Raw genomic sequence first — 11,685 nt, 5'->3', positions numbered from 1 at the left:
CTTTCTTTGTTAGAACCACCTGCTCCAGGCAGAAATTTGCAGATCTTGGTAATATGCCACATTTCTAAAGACTTTTCTTATTCTTTTTGACTTTGGGTGTTTCCAATTCAGATGCATGAATCCAAGGGAATAGGAGTAGGGTATAGAAAGAAAACACAAGAGACAGAATGTGGGGGATAAAAGTATTTATTGAACACCTACTATATTCCAGGCATGCTGCCAATTGGTATCACCTACATAAGGAAGTTTAATTTTCATTACATTTCAGGGGATCTGTATTATTATTTCAATTAAATAAATGAGGAAACTGAAACTCACAGAGAGTAAGAGGGTTGCCCAAGTTCTCAGAGCTCTGGAGGGGCAGAGTTAAATTGTTTCTTGATCTTCTGATTCCAAGGCTATGTTCTCTTGTATGTTCTTGGTCTTCTGATTCCAAGGCTACATGTACTATAATGCCTATGAGAGGGAGAAGAGAGGAAATGTGCTATGGTTTTCCATAGTCAGACTCCTTGCATGCCTTTTGGGGAATGTGGATGGTGGTAAGAGCTCAGGCTTTGGCGTGAGTTTGCAATGTGCCTGTAAGGCTGCACCCATTGTTAAAATAGTAAAAATTGAAATATTTTTATACCAATTGATATATTTCTGTTGCCCTGAGTCCCTTGAATATTCTCTCTGTTACCTCAGTCATTCCAGACTCTACTCCAGGATTTTCCATACCTCCCTGTGAGTCAGCAGCCCAGTGGTTATGTCACTGGACATTAGAGGGCCTTGAGGACCCTAATTCAATTCCTTGGCTAATCTATTCTGATTCATCTTTATGATATGGTTTGGCTGTGTCCCCACCAAAATCTCAACTTGAATTGTATGTCCCAGAATTCCCATGTGTTGTGGGAGGGATCCAGGTGGAAGTAATTGAACCATGGGGGGCTGGTCTTTCTCGTGCTATTCTTGTGATAGTGAATAAGTCTCACGAGATATGATGGGATTTCAGCTTTTGCTTCTTCCTCATTTTCTCTTGCTGCCACCATGTAAGAAGTACCTTTTGCCTCTCACCATGATTCTGAGGCCTCCCCAGCCATGTGCAACTGTAAGTCCAGTTAAACCTCTTTTTCTTCCCAGTCTCGGGTGTGTCTCTATCAGCAGTGTGAAAATGGACTAATACTCTTTACTATATCCATCATTAATAATTTTGAGTACCATTTCTTCCCCATTCTCCTTTCTCCTCTCTCATGAACCCAGTCCATCTATGGAGATTTCTATCTTTGCTAATATGAGTCCTTGATTTTTGTGGTGCTTTATGTGAAATATGGGTTGAGAAAGGCAGGGGAAGTAGTCCATACAAGGCAGAAGACAGAAACTCAGTTCATCCACATTATAAATAATTGAGAGGAGATATAGGAAAGAAAATAGCACCTTGAAGGCTGAAGTTTGATAAAGAGTGCCAGTGTGTTTGCTGAGCATGTGGTCCTGCAACAATAGTCAAATTCAATAAATTAGTAAGGAAGCAAAGATTGCTTGAGATATGTTTTTTGGGAATTGATCTTTCTTAAAGTTTTGAAAGGACCTAAGAGAAAATGAGAATTTGTTTCTAGTTACTACTGGGTTATGCTTCCTTATATTCTAGTCAATGCAAAGACTGGGCCACATGAAGCTCCTGATTTATGAAGGTGACAAGATGATCTCTAAGATTCCTTCCAATGTTAATCATAAACAAAACACCTGAATCGACCCCTCAGAGGTTCATCAACTTCTATGGGTTCTATAGGTAAGATGACAAGCTATGAGGTCACGTGAAACTGATCTCAGTAGGTGAGTTATAGTCTTGGATGTACCTACATTTGACTGTGAGTTCTTAAGAAAGTATCTTACCTTTATTGGTCTCAGTATTTTTATTTGTAAAATAGTAGGTAACCTTTATTGCTGTCATTTATTTTGAAATTGTTTTTGTTGTTTGTTGTTACTATTTTTTGAGTTTAGGTTGTGCCACTCTACTTTTTGTCTATCATTTAATTAAATCCGTACAGCAAAGGTATAAATTATGTATGATCATTTCCTTTTCACAGAGTAGACCTAGAAAACATGAGAGGCATGCCGAAGACTCCTTGCTAGACAGTGGCAGAGCTGCAATTCACAGTGTCCTCTCTGCTCCAAATCCAAAGCTTTCTTCTTTATAACACATGGCTTCCCAACCTACCTCAAGACCCTAGACTGGAAGTCATGAGCAAGCTTTTGTCTAAGAGAATGTTTTGAAAAATATAAAATGCCATAGAAATATCAAGGTTTTCAATATATATTATCAGCTACTCATCTTCTTCTCTATACTTTTTGTTGTTTCATCAAAATTGACCTTATAGAGTTGAGGTGGACGAGGTGGACACTGGGCTGCATCTCCCATATCCCCTTCCTTCCTTCCTTCCTTCCTTCCTTCCTTCCTTCCTTCCTTCCTTCCTTCCTTCCTTCCTTCCTTCCTTCCTCCCTCCCTCCCTCCCTCCCTCCCTTCTTTCCTTCTTTCCTTCTTTCTTTCCCTCCTTCCTTCCTTCCTTCCTTCCTTCCTTCCTTCCTTCCTTCCTTCCNCTCCCTTCCCTCCTTCCTTCCTTCCTTCCTTCCTTCCTTCCTTCCTTCCTTCCTTCCTTCCTTCCTTCTTTTCTTGAGACAGGGTCTCACTCTATCACCCAGGCTAGGGTGCAGCGGTGCGATCTTGGCTCACTGCAACTTCCACCTCCCTGTTTCAAGTGATTCTCCTGCCTCAGCTTCCCAAGTAGCCGGAATTATAGGCGCGTGCCACCATGCCCAGCTAATTGTTGTAATTTTTGATAGGACAGGGTTTCACCATGTTGGCAAGGCTGCTCTTGAACTCCTGGGCTTAAGCGATCTACTCACCTCAGCCTCCCAAAGTGCTGAGATTACAGACATGAGCCACTGCACCTGGCTCCAGATCCCTTTTCAATCAAGAACTTGTCACTCTAGTTCCTGGAGTACCGTCAACCTTTAGGGAAGAGATGGCTGATCCCAAGTCACACTCCTTCCTGGAGCAACCTACGTCTAGTGACTGATTGATAAAGGAGTATAAAGAGCTCTGGCTACCTTGGCTTCACTTTTGACAACTCTGAAGGGTCATTTTAGTTCCAGGGCTGTTGGTGGGGTTGACCAAGATAGTTTTGGAGCCTGCATCATGCTTTGCCTTCTCACTCTGCCAGTCCTGCTTGTGGCCTTTCCCTCTTCCACAAGTGTTCATCTCAAGGCATTCCCTGAGAACATCCTGAGTGCTAAACACCTTCTGAGCCTGCTTCCTAGGGGAATCCATCGTGTAACAATATTTTGTTATTGTTGGTTCTTCATAAGTCTGACTTTCCTACTGACCTAAACATTTCTTGAGGGCAGGAAATGTGTCATATTCATTCCTAAGTCACCAATGCTTGGCTTGATATTAGGTCCAGAAAAAAAAAAGCTCATTATATGTTCAATGAACTTCTAGGATAATAATAATAGTTAACCCTTATATAGTATCCTCATTAGCTAACTTCTGTATTAAAGGTGTTGAACATATTAGCTCAACCCTACAATCATCCTAGAAAGTATTATTATTATTATTACCATTTCACAGACAAATAAAGGCAAGAACCTAATGGTTCGAAGTTCTACCCAAGCGTACATATCTAGTGGAGGATCTGGGCTTTGATTGCAGGAAGTCTGTCTCTGAAATTCACTCTCCTAGCCACTACTCCTTACTGCTTCTTGTATCTGTGTATCTATCAATCCACCACTTTATTGAAGGGGGATAGGAAAGAGCTAGGTAAGAGCATAAGGAAGGATAGTTTTTTGTTTGTTTGTTTTTTCTTTTTAATTTCAGGGGGACTGGAATTATCACAGAACATTTCTGGGGATGGAGTGTCTGCTTTTCTTGCTTGGAGTCCAGGCATGGCATATGAATAGTGTAGGGCAACAGAGCTCCCCAGGTGACTCTGATGTATAGGAGGGTGTGGGAATCCCTGATGCAGGGGGCAGTTTCAAGTGTACAGAAGGCACTTTCGCAATTGCCTTAACAGAGGCCCTAAGATGTGAAATGATCTGGCAGTAGCTACCCTGGTAGAGAGAGAGGAGCCAAGACTTTCCCTTGTTTCAGGGTCCTGGTCCAGGGCTCTTTGAGCTGCACTTCCTGAAGTTGGGCCAGGAATCTGCCTTGGGCATGGGGGAACCACATACCTCACACATGCATCTAACGATTACTCAGGAAGTGGACGCTTTGGGGCTGACAAACGCTACACCGGAAAGGAGAGGGGAGAGCCTGCCAGGAGGGGGTCGGCAAAGCCAGTTCCCTCAAAGCATTGTCCTTTCCTTCCTCCAACAGGATGCCAGGAGCCCCACAGAAAAGGGACTCATTTGTCTTCCTTCCCAGCACAATAACTTGTTGCTGGCCTTTCTCTTGGGCCTTGCTCAGAGCAACAGGATACAGTCTTTGCCAGGGGAGAAGGAAGGAAGGAAGGAGGGGAGGGAAATGACAGGAGCTCAGGATCTCCAGTCCCCATCCTGGGCCCTGGAGAGACCCAGCACTGTGAGACCAGGACCCAGCCTAGGGCTGTCCAGGTCCAGTGGGCCTGGTATGAGGAACAATTTCCAGTTTCACAGAAAACCTTAATCAGATGTAAGCTGAGTACCCGTTAGAAGCTGAGCTATCATTTGTGAGCGTATCTGAGTGGCCTCTCTCCAACTTTTATCTTAATCTCATTTAGAAAAGAAAAAATAAATTGGGTCAATTCAGAATTGTACCTTCTTTCCTCTTTTAATTCATTGTTAAGAAGAAGAAAAGAAGGTATGCATTGGAGTTTTTGTTTGTTTGTTTGCCATGGAAAAACCCTCTTATTGACTTGATTAAACAAAAATAACACAAGCTACACAGGAAAAATTTTAGCTACATAGACACCACCTTTGTTTTAAGGCTGTAGTAGTTGGCATAGCATCTTCTTGCTACTTTCTCCAGCCTTCTCTGTGGACCGCAGTGATACGTTCAGAAGCCTGTTAGTTAACACAGGAGTTTCTGAACACTTTTCTATTAGTTTTTCACCTGCTCATTGTCTGTCATGCCTGAGGCCTGCAATGGTAACCTTTAAAATTTAAAGGCAAAAGCTGCTGGGCACAGTGTCTCACACCTGCAATCCTAGCACCTTGGGAGCCCAAGGCAGGAGGATAGCTCGAGTTCAGGAGTTCAAGACCAGCCTGGGCAATGTAGTGAGACTCCATCTCTACAAGAATGAAAAATAAAAAATTAGCCATGCACCATGGTGTGCACCTGTAGCCCCAGCTACTTGGGAGGCCGAAGTGGGAAGATTGCTTGATCCAGGACATTTGAGCCTGGGAAGTGGAGGTTACAGTGATCTGAAATTGTGCCACTGCACTCCAGCTCCAGCCTGGACAACAGAGAAAGACCTTGTCTCAAATTTAGGAAAAAAAAAAAAAAAAAAGGAGGGTGGGGTAGGTGGGAGGAAGCTAAAAGAGAAAAAAAAATGGAGCATTTTTAAAGCTCTTTTTTTACAATTGAGGTTTTTCTGGCCTCATCCGAAACCTACAGCATCAGAAAGTGCATGTGTGGATGGCAGAGGCATGGAGGGGGCTTAGCTGTGGGAAAGATGGCAGTGGGGTGGGTTGTAGAATTGGAATCAATATTGCAATCCACCACAGAGGTATAAACAAAACTGAACAAATCAATGCATTTTAATAAATGTTTATTTGTTATATTTATGAACATGTATATATGCCAGACCCTGTGCTGGGTGTGGGTTGTACAAAGCTAATGCTGGAGCTTGTAGTTTAAAAGGTGGCTCAGATGAGTAATGAATAACTGACAGCATTAGAATTATTTATGCAGGGAGAGTCAGCTGTCTGGGAGACTGACAGGCCCTCCTGAGGAGACTCCCTTGCCCTGGCCAAGCAAATGGGGGAGAGGGACAGATGAAAGTGAGTCCGAGCTCACCTTCCTCCGTGGGAATGGTTGTTGAAGAAATTTGCACTCCTTTTAGATTAACATTCTAGTCTTGCCTCTAAGACTTTTCCAAGGTGAAAAAAAAAATTGTATTCAGTTAAAACATGGGCCCTTGATATGAACTCTGCTGCCTGTCAAAGAGATCACATAATTAATTTTTAAAATTAAAGTTATTTGGATTTCAGCACCGACAATTTAGTGATGAGACTAGTGCCCTCGCATACACACACACACACACACACACACACACACACACACACACTCTCTCTCTCTCTCTCTCTCTCTCTCTCTCTCTCTTTTCTGTATTTCCCACCTGGAGTTGAGATGCAGATGTGAAGTGGTGAAGAGGGCCTGAAGACATTTCTGTGGTGGGCCCTGAGGGAAGAAGGGGAAGAAAACAAAGCCCCTGGCCTGTGTAGCTCCCAGCCCTGATGGAGGCCATAGTAGAAAGTAGTAGACTGGGATAAAGTCTAGAGTCAACTGACTCCATCCTCTCTTCACCACTCAGAGTTGCCCTTGGAGAAGGGAAAACAGGAGAAGAGAAAAACAGGAAGGGTGGGAAGGAGCGAGAGGGCCAGGGAGAAAGAGGGGCAGAGGAAACACTCATTTATTGTGTGCTCTGTCAAGCACTTTACACATAGGATTTCTCTTGGTCCTTACTATTAATACATCTCCATGAATTACAAATGCTTGTCCTCATTTTCACCGGGGTGAAAATGGAGGCTCAGAAGGATGGATGATTCATACAGTCATATCACTGGAGAGAAGAACTGGGATTCTTCCCCAAACCAGCCTCATTCCAAAGCACATATTCTTTAGACTACCCCACTCTTCGGATTAAAAACCCTTTCCTGGCTGATTTTGCATTATCTGATGAAACTGAGATGTGACTGGACGGCAGGTGAACCTTGCCTGGTGAAGAGCCACTCCACTGTCCAATGGGAAAGGTGCCCTCTTTCACGTCAACAAAGGCACAGTTTCTCTCTCAGAACTTTAATGATTATTTCACAACTTGTAATTTTTCCTCCTTTCTGTAGGTATCTAGTGTTTCTTGATTGTTAAGGAAGGGAAGAAGTTTTCGTTTTTTAAGAGAGAGAATTTTTCTGGCTAATGTCTGGCCCATGAGCCATAGCCTTGGCATCACCTGGGAGCTTGTCATAAAGAAAGAATCAACAGTCACAGTCTTCCAGAATCAGAACTTCAACAAGATCTGCAGATGTTTCATATGTATATTCAAGTTGGTAATGCATGGGATAGAGGACATGATTTAGATTCAGACCTGGCTTCAAATTCCCATCCTAGTGTTTACAAATAAGACCTTGGGCAGTTTACTGAATTCCTGTGGATTTCACTTTCCTCACTCATAAACTAGGAAAGATGATGCCCATTGCACAGGCTTGTTGGAAGAGTAAGGCAGCAATGTTAACTTCAGTGCTGCTACTCAGTATGTCAGTATGCCATCCATGAATGGTAATTCTTCCCTTCCAAAAAAAAGGAATTCCTTCTTCAAGAACATGCACACTACAGAATCTGTTCTCTGAAATACAATGCTTCTGAAATACTACTCATATCCATTTGACCAGTGCTTTGCAATGTGATAGCCACGTGTGATGCATGACTTGCTTGCTATGTGACTGACCACTGGAATTAAATTAAAATTAATTAAAATTAAATAAAACTAACACTTCAGTTTATCTGTTGCACTAGCCACATTTCACTCCTCAGAAGCTGCATTTGGTTAGTGACTAGTGTGTTGGACAGCATTGATACTGGACATTTTCATCATCGTGGAAAGTTCTACTTGACAGCATTACATTAGACACCTCCCATTTCTCCTGGGCATTTGCTAACCCACAGCTTAACTGCCCACGCAGTAGGAGCTCAATAGGTGCACCTTGGCTTGAACTCTGCAGCCTCCCTTATTGGAAAAGAGAAATGATTTGAGAATCCCAAGATCTGTTTTCCAATTACTGCTCCATCTGCTGAGGAGATGCGTGACCTTGGGTAAGTCACTTTTCCTCTCTGAGTCTCAGTTTTCTTATCTGCAAATTTACAGGGGAAAAGGTAATAAGAATACCTCAGATTAGTCTAGAAGCTTTTTCACTTTTTATCTCTTTTGGTAGTTTCACCAGTCTTCCGCCCTATAGGGTGACCAACACATCCTAGTTTGACTGGTCCTGAAAACTGAAAGTCTCACGTCACAGGAACCCCATCATTCCCAGGCAAACCAGGACAGTTGGTTGCCTTACCTACAGGTCCCCTCCAGTTATAAAATCCATGGTCCTGTGCAAGCCTGAGAGTACTGTGCCAGAAACCCCAAAACTGCTGCAAATACCAGAGGAGTCTGAGCTCAGGCTCTGAAATCAGACAAACCTGAGTAAGATGCTGATGCTGCCACTTTATTTCGATGTAAACTTAGGCAAATTCCTTAGTTTCTCTGAGACTTAGTTTCCCCCTCTGCAAAATGAGAGTGCTAATGATAGTTCTTCCTCCTGGGTGTTGTGAAGATTAATTTAACAAAGCTTTGCAGAATGCTGAGCACTCCGAACAATGTGAGTAATTAATTCAGCAGACTCTGGAAAGGGGGCCGATCTGCCTTTCGGGAGATGTGATTAGGACATTCGTGTGTAACCCAAAGTATCTGCTAAAAGAGATATGACTTGCTTATGAGCCATTAAGTTCCTCTTATCAAAAACTCCCACAACCTCTGCCCCAGACTCAATTCGAATACATAACAGTTCAAACTGGTTAAATAGAGCACATTTCAACTCCCCCTGCCCCTGCTGGGATAATGACTCTGATGCAGCAAGTTTACTGAAACACAAACTAATCATTCCTGTTGCCAAAGTAGGCTTTTGGCAGAGGTCTGTTAAGAAAGAGAGAAAGAGAGAGTGAGAAAAATGTCCTGGATTGCTGAGGCAGCACTGTATTTAGACAATTAAATTTGGAAAAGCAAGACAGTTCCTGTAACTACCTCCCACATCCCCTACTCCAAGAACAAAAGGTTTTGTTGAAAGTATTCATATGGATATTAATACTGAAACTTTAATGAGCCCCTCAGTAAACTCATCAGCTAAGTAATTACACCCAGCCACGGTGCTACCAGTGGGAAGGGTACAAAATCTCACCTCCAAAAATTAGTCACTTGTAAGTTAACCCCACAGTCACGTCAAGCAACCCACACTTGATGGCTGATTCACAAAGATTCCTTGACATCTCTGTAGTTAAAGGGGCCAGATCACCATGGGAAGTCTGCAGAAAGGGAAAAGTTCATATTTACAAAAGACCTTTATGTTGCAGAAGAGTTTTGAGGAAACCAGGGTTATAAGTTAGTCACTGGGTTAATGAGGGCAGAAAGACTAGTACTGCCAAGAACTTGCTGGGTGTGAAGCAGGGTGCTGAGCATTGCGCCTGCCTGATCTAGTTTAATAGTCACCTAAATCCAAGGACAGGGATATTTCTACTATGCCCAGGGGAGGAAACTGAGACTCAGGGGATGTAGAAGGCTTTGTCTAAAGTCTCATTGCTAAAGGGGCAGGGCCAGAGCTTTGAACTCAGGCTGTAGGTGAGATTTGAGCCTCACCTATGAAATTGAGATAGAAGAAAAAGATGGGAGTTTTCTTTTTTACTTACTGGAGTTGTTTCAGGGGTTAAATATTCACCTTGGGTTTGGCCTTGACCCTTGGAATGTAAATCCATGAGGAAAGACTCTCTTTGCTTTCCTAACCCACCCCATCTCTAATTGTCTCTCTCTCAGGCTCAGAGTCTACACAAAACACCAGGGCTCAGACCTCTCATCTACTACCCAGACTGCTATATCTTTGTCCAATCTTTTATCTTTCCTTTTTTCTAGCTGGTTATATAGAGAAATAGGAAAGACTAAGAATGAAAGAAAGGGAGCATATAAGAGTGAATGAGAAATAATGAAAGAGAATAAAGAACAAAAAAATTGAATAAGGAACATTGAAGAAGAACAAATGAGAGTGGTAGGTTAGGCTGCTTTTGTCATCCAAACTGCATTTGAATCATTGCTCTTATGTACACTCGCTAGCTGTAAAATTTTGGGTAAATCTCTCTGTCACTCAGTTTCCTTTTCTGTAAAATGACAGTGATACTACTAATTTCACAGGATCATTGTGATAATCAAATAATATTGTCCATGCATTTTCCATTCCCCATTAGGCACTCCATAAACCAACTAACCTGCCTCCCTCTTGCTAACTTCCTTCTGGTTTAGTCCTTGAAACAACTCATGGAGCAAGTGGTATTTATATTCTCATTTTACAAATGAGGAATGGGGAGCCTAGGGAGAGGAAATAATAAGGATCACCCAGCAAGTGAATGTCCTAGCCAGAATTCAAATGCAGATCTGTCTTTCTCCACTACTTAGGAAAGAAAGAGCAAGGTTGGGGGTGGGGGGGCATCTGAATGGCCCGGGCTTTTACAGTTTCTCCTTTAGCTGCTCCACTGGAGGACTGTTGAGAAAATTATCCAAATCATGTTAATGAGCAATTGAGTGCCGAGTTTCTCTGAGGGAAGATAACGAACAAAAGCTCTGGTTAGGGCTGGCAGCCAGGAGCTGCGATAGTTATCTCAGCTGATACCACCAAGGAGCTCTCAACTCAAATAATTAACTCAATTGCCTCCTCTCAGGGGTGAAGTGGGGCTAATAAAACGTAACCACCTAGCCTGTGGGAAAATGACTGTGTGCCCGTAGATGAAGTGCTTTCAAGACCATCTGGTGCCTAGTGGTATCATCGCAGAAGCCATGGTGAGTACCAACTGGGCCCAGGGAGAGCCTTGACTCCTTGGAAGGAGCCTGCTAGTCTTACTATTGGCTCAACAGAAGTGGATCTGAATCCAGGATGTATCACTCTGGAGCTTAGGATGTTGGATGTAGCTCTCAACCTCTTTGAGACTTGGTTCTTCCTCTATAAAATTGAGTTAATAGAATTTACATCCTGGCAAAAGTGTTGGATGGGTATAAAAGAAAGATCTTGATATAGGACCTGACACACAGTAGTTACTCAGCATACTTGAGATTTGTCCTCCTACAACAGATGTCTCTGGGGAAGGAGAAGAAGAAAGAAATGCAGTCCCCACAAGCAAATAAACTGATTTGCATCTTCTTGTTAGGGAAATGGCAGTTTCCCAACGCTAAGATTTGAGTAGGCAAATCACTTTTACTGATGGTGTGAGTTTTAATGGCTTCAGCCAGTTGGTCTTTTCCTCCCACTGCTCCATTACTACAGAAATGTATTTCCTTTATTCCTTCTGACCCATAGTCCCGGTTGATTGAGAGCTTACTTGAGGCACCGTGCTAAATGCTTTCCTGAGATCTCCCATTTCACAATAATAATAAATGAGTGATCGTATGTATCCTCCAACAACTCTGGAATAGGAGCAATTGTTATCCCTATTTTACAGATGAGGAAACCAAGGCACAGAGAGGTCAAGTCACAGACCCAGGGTCATTTAGTAATAAGAGGGAGAGTTAAGACTCAAACACAAGTCTGTCTGAGTCCACTACTCTTAGCATGGTTGGAGTCAGGAACTCTTCCCTAGATCACTTTGCAAACACCAGCTGACCAGGTTGGGCAGCTCATCTGTTCAGTTCAGTCACTCCTTCCTAGAGTCTGATGTCTGCCACCCTCACCTCCCGAAAGCCGGTTCAGAGCTTCATCTTCATTCAGCAGTCACTGGCTACC

At 42.9% G+C, this 11,685-nt stretch overlaps 1 long non-coding RNA gene across 1 annotated transcript in view; it reads right to left on the bottom strand.

Annotated features, from left to right (window-relative positions):
- Positions 1 to 223: 223 nt before the first annotated feature.
- Positions 224 to 11,685, bottom strand: part of LOC112612162 — a 68,961-nt gene continuing 57,499 nt past the window's right edge. The window contains exon 3 of the long non-coding RNA XR_003116822.1: positions 224 to 456. This is a non-coding gene — a long non-coding RNA (uncharacterized LOC112612162). The remainder of the gene's footprint in view (positions 457 to 11,685) is intronic.

The sequence above is a fragment of the Theropithecus gelada genome, chromosome 1 (genome assembly GCF_003255815.1).
Source record: "Theropithecus gelada isolate Dixy chromosome 1, Tgel_1.0, whole genome shotgun sequence".
NCBI lineage: Eukaryota > Metazoa > Chordata > Mammalia > Primates > Cercopithecidae > Theropithecus > Theropithecus gelada.
Note: the sequence above shows the minus strand (reverse complement) of the source record. Positions and strands in the feature narration are given on the sequence as shown.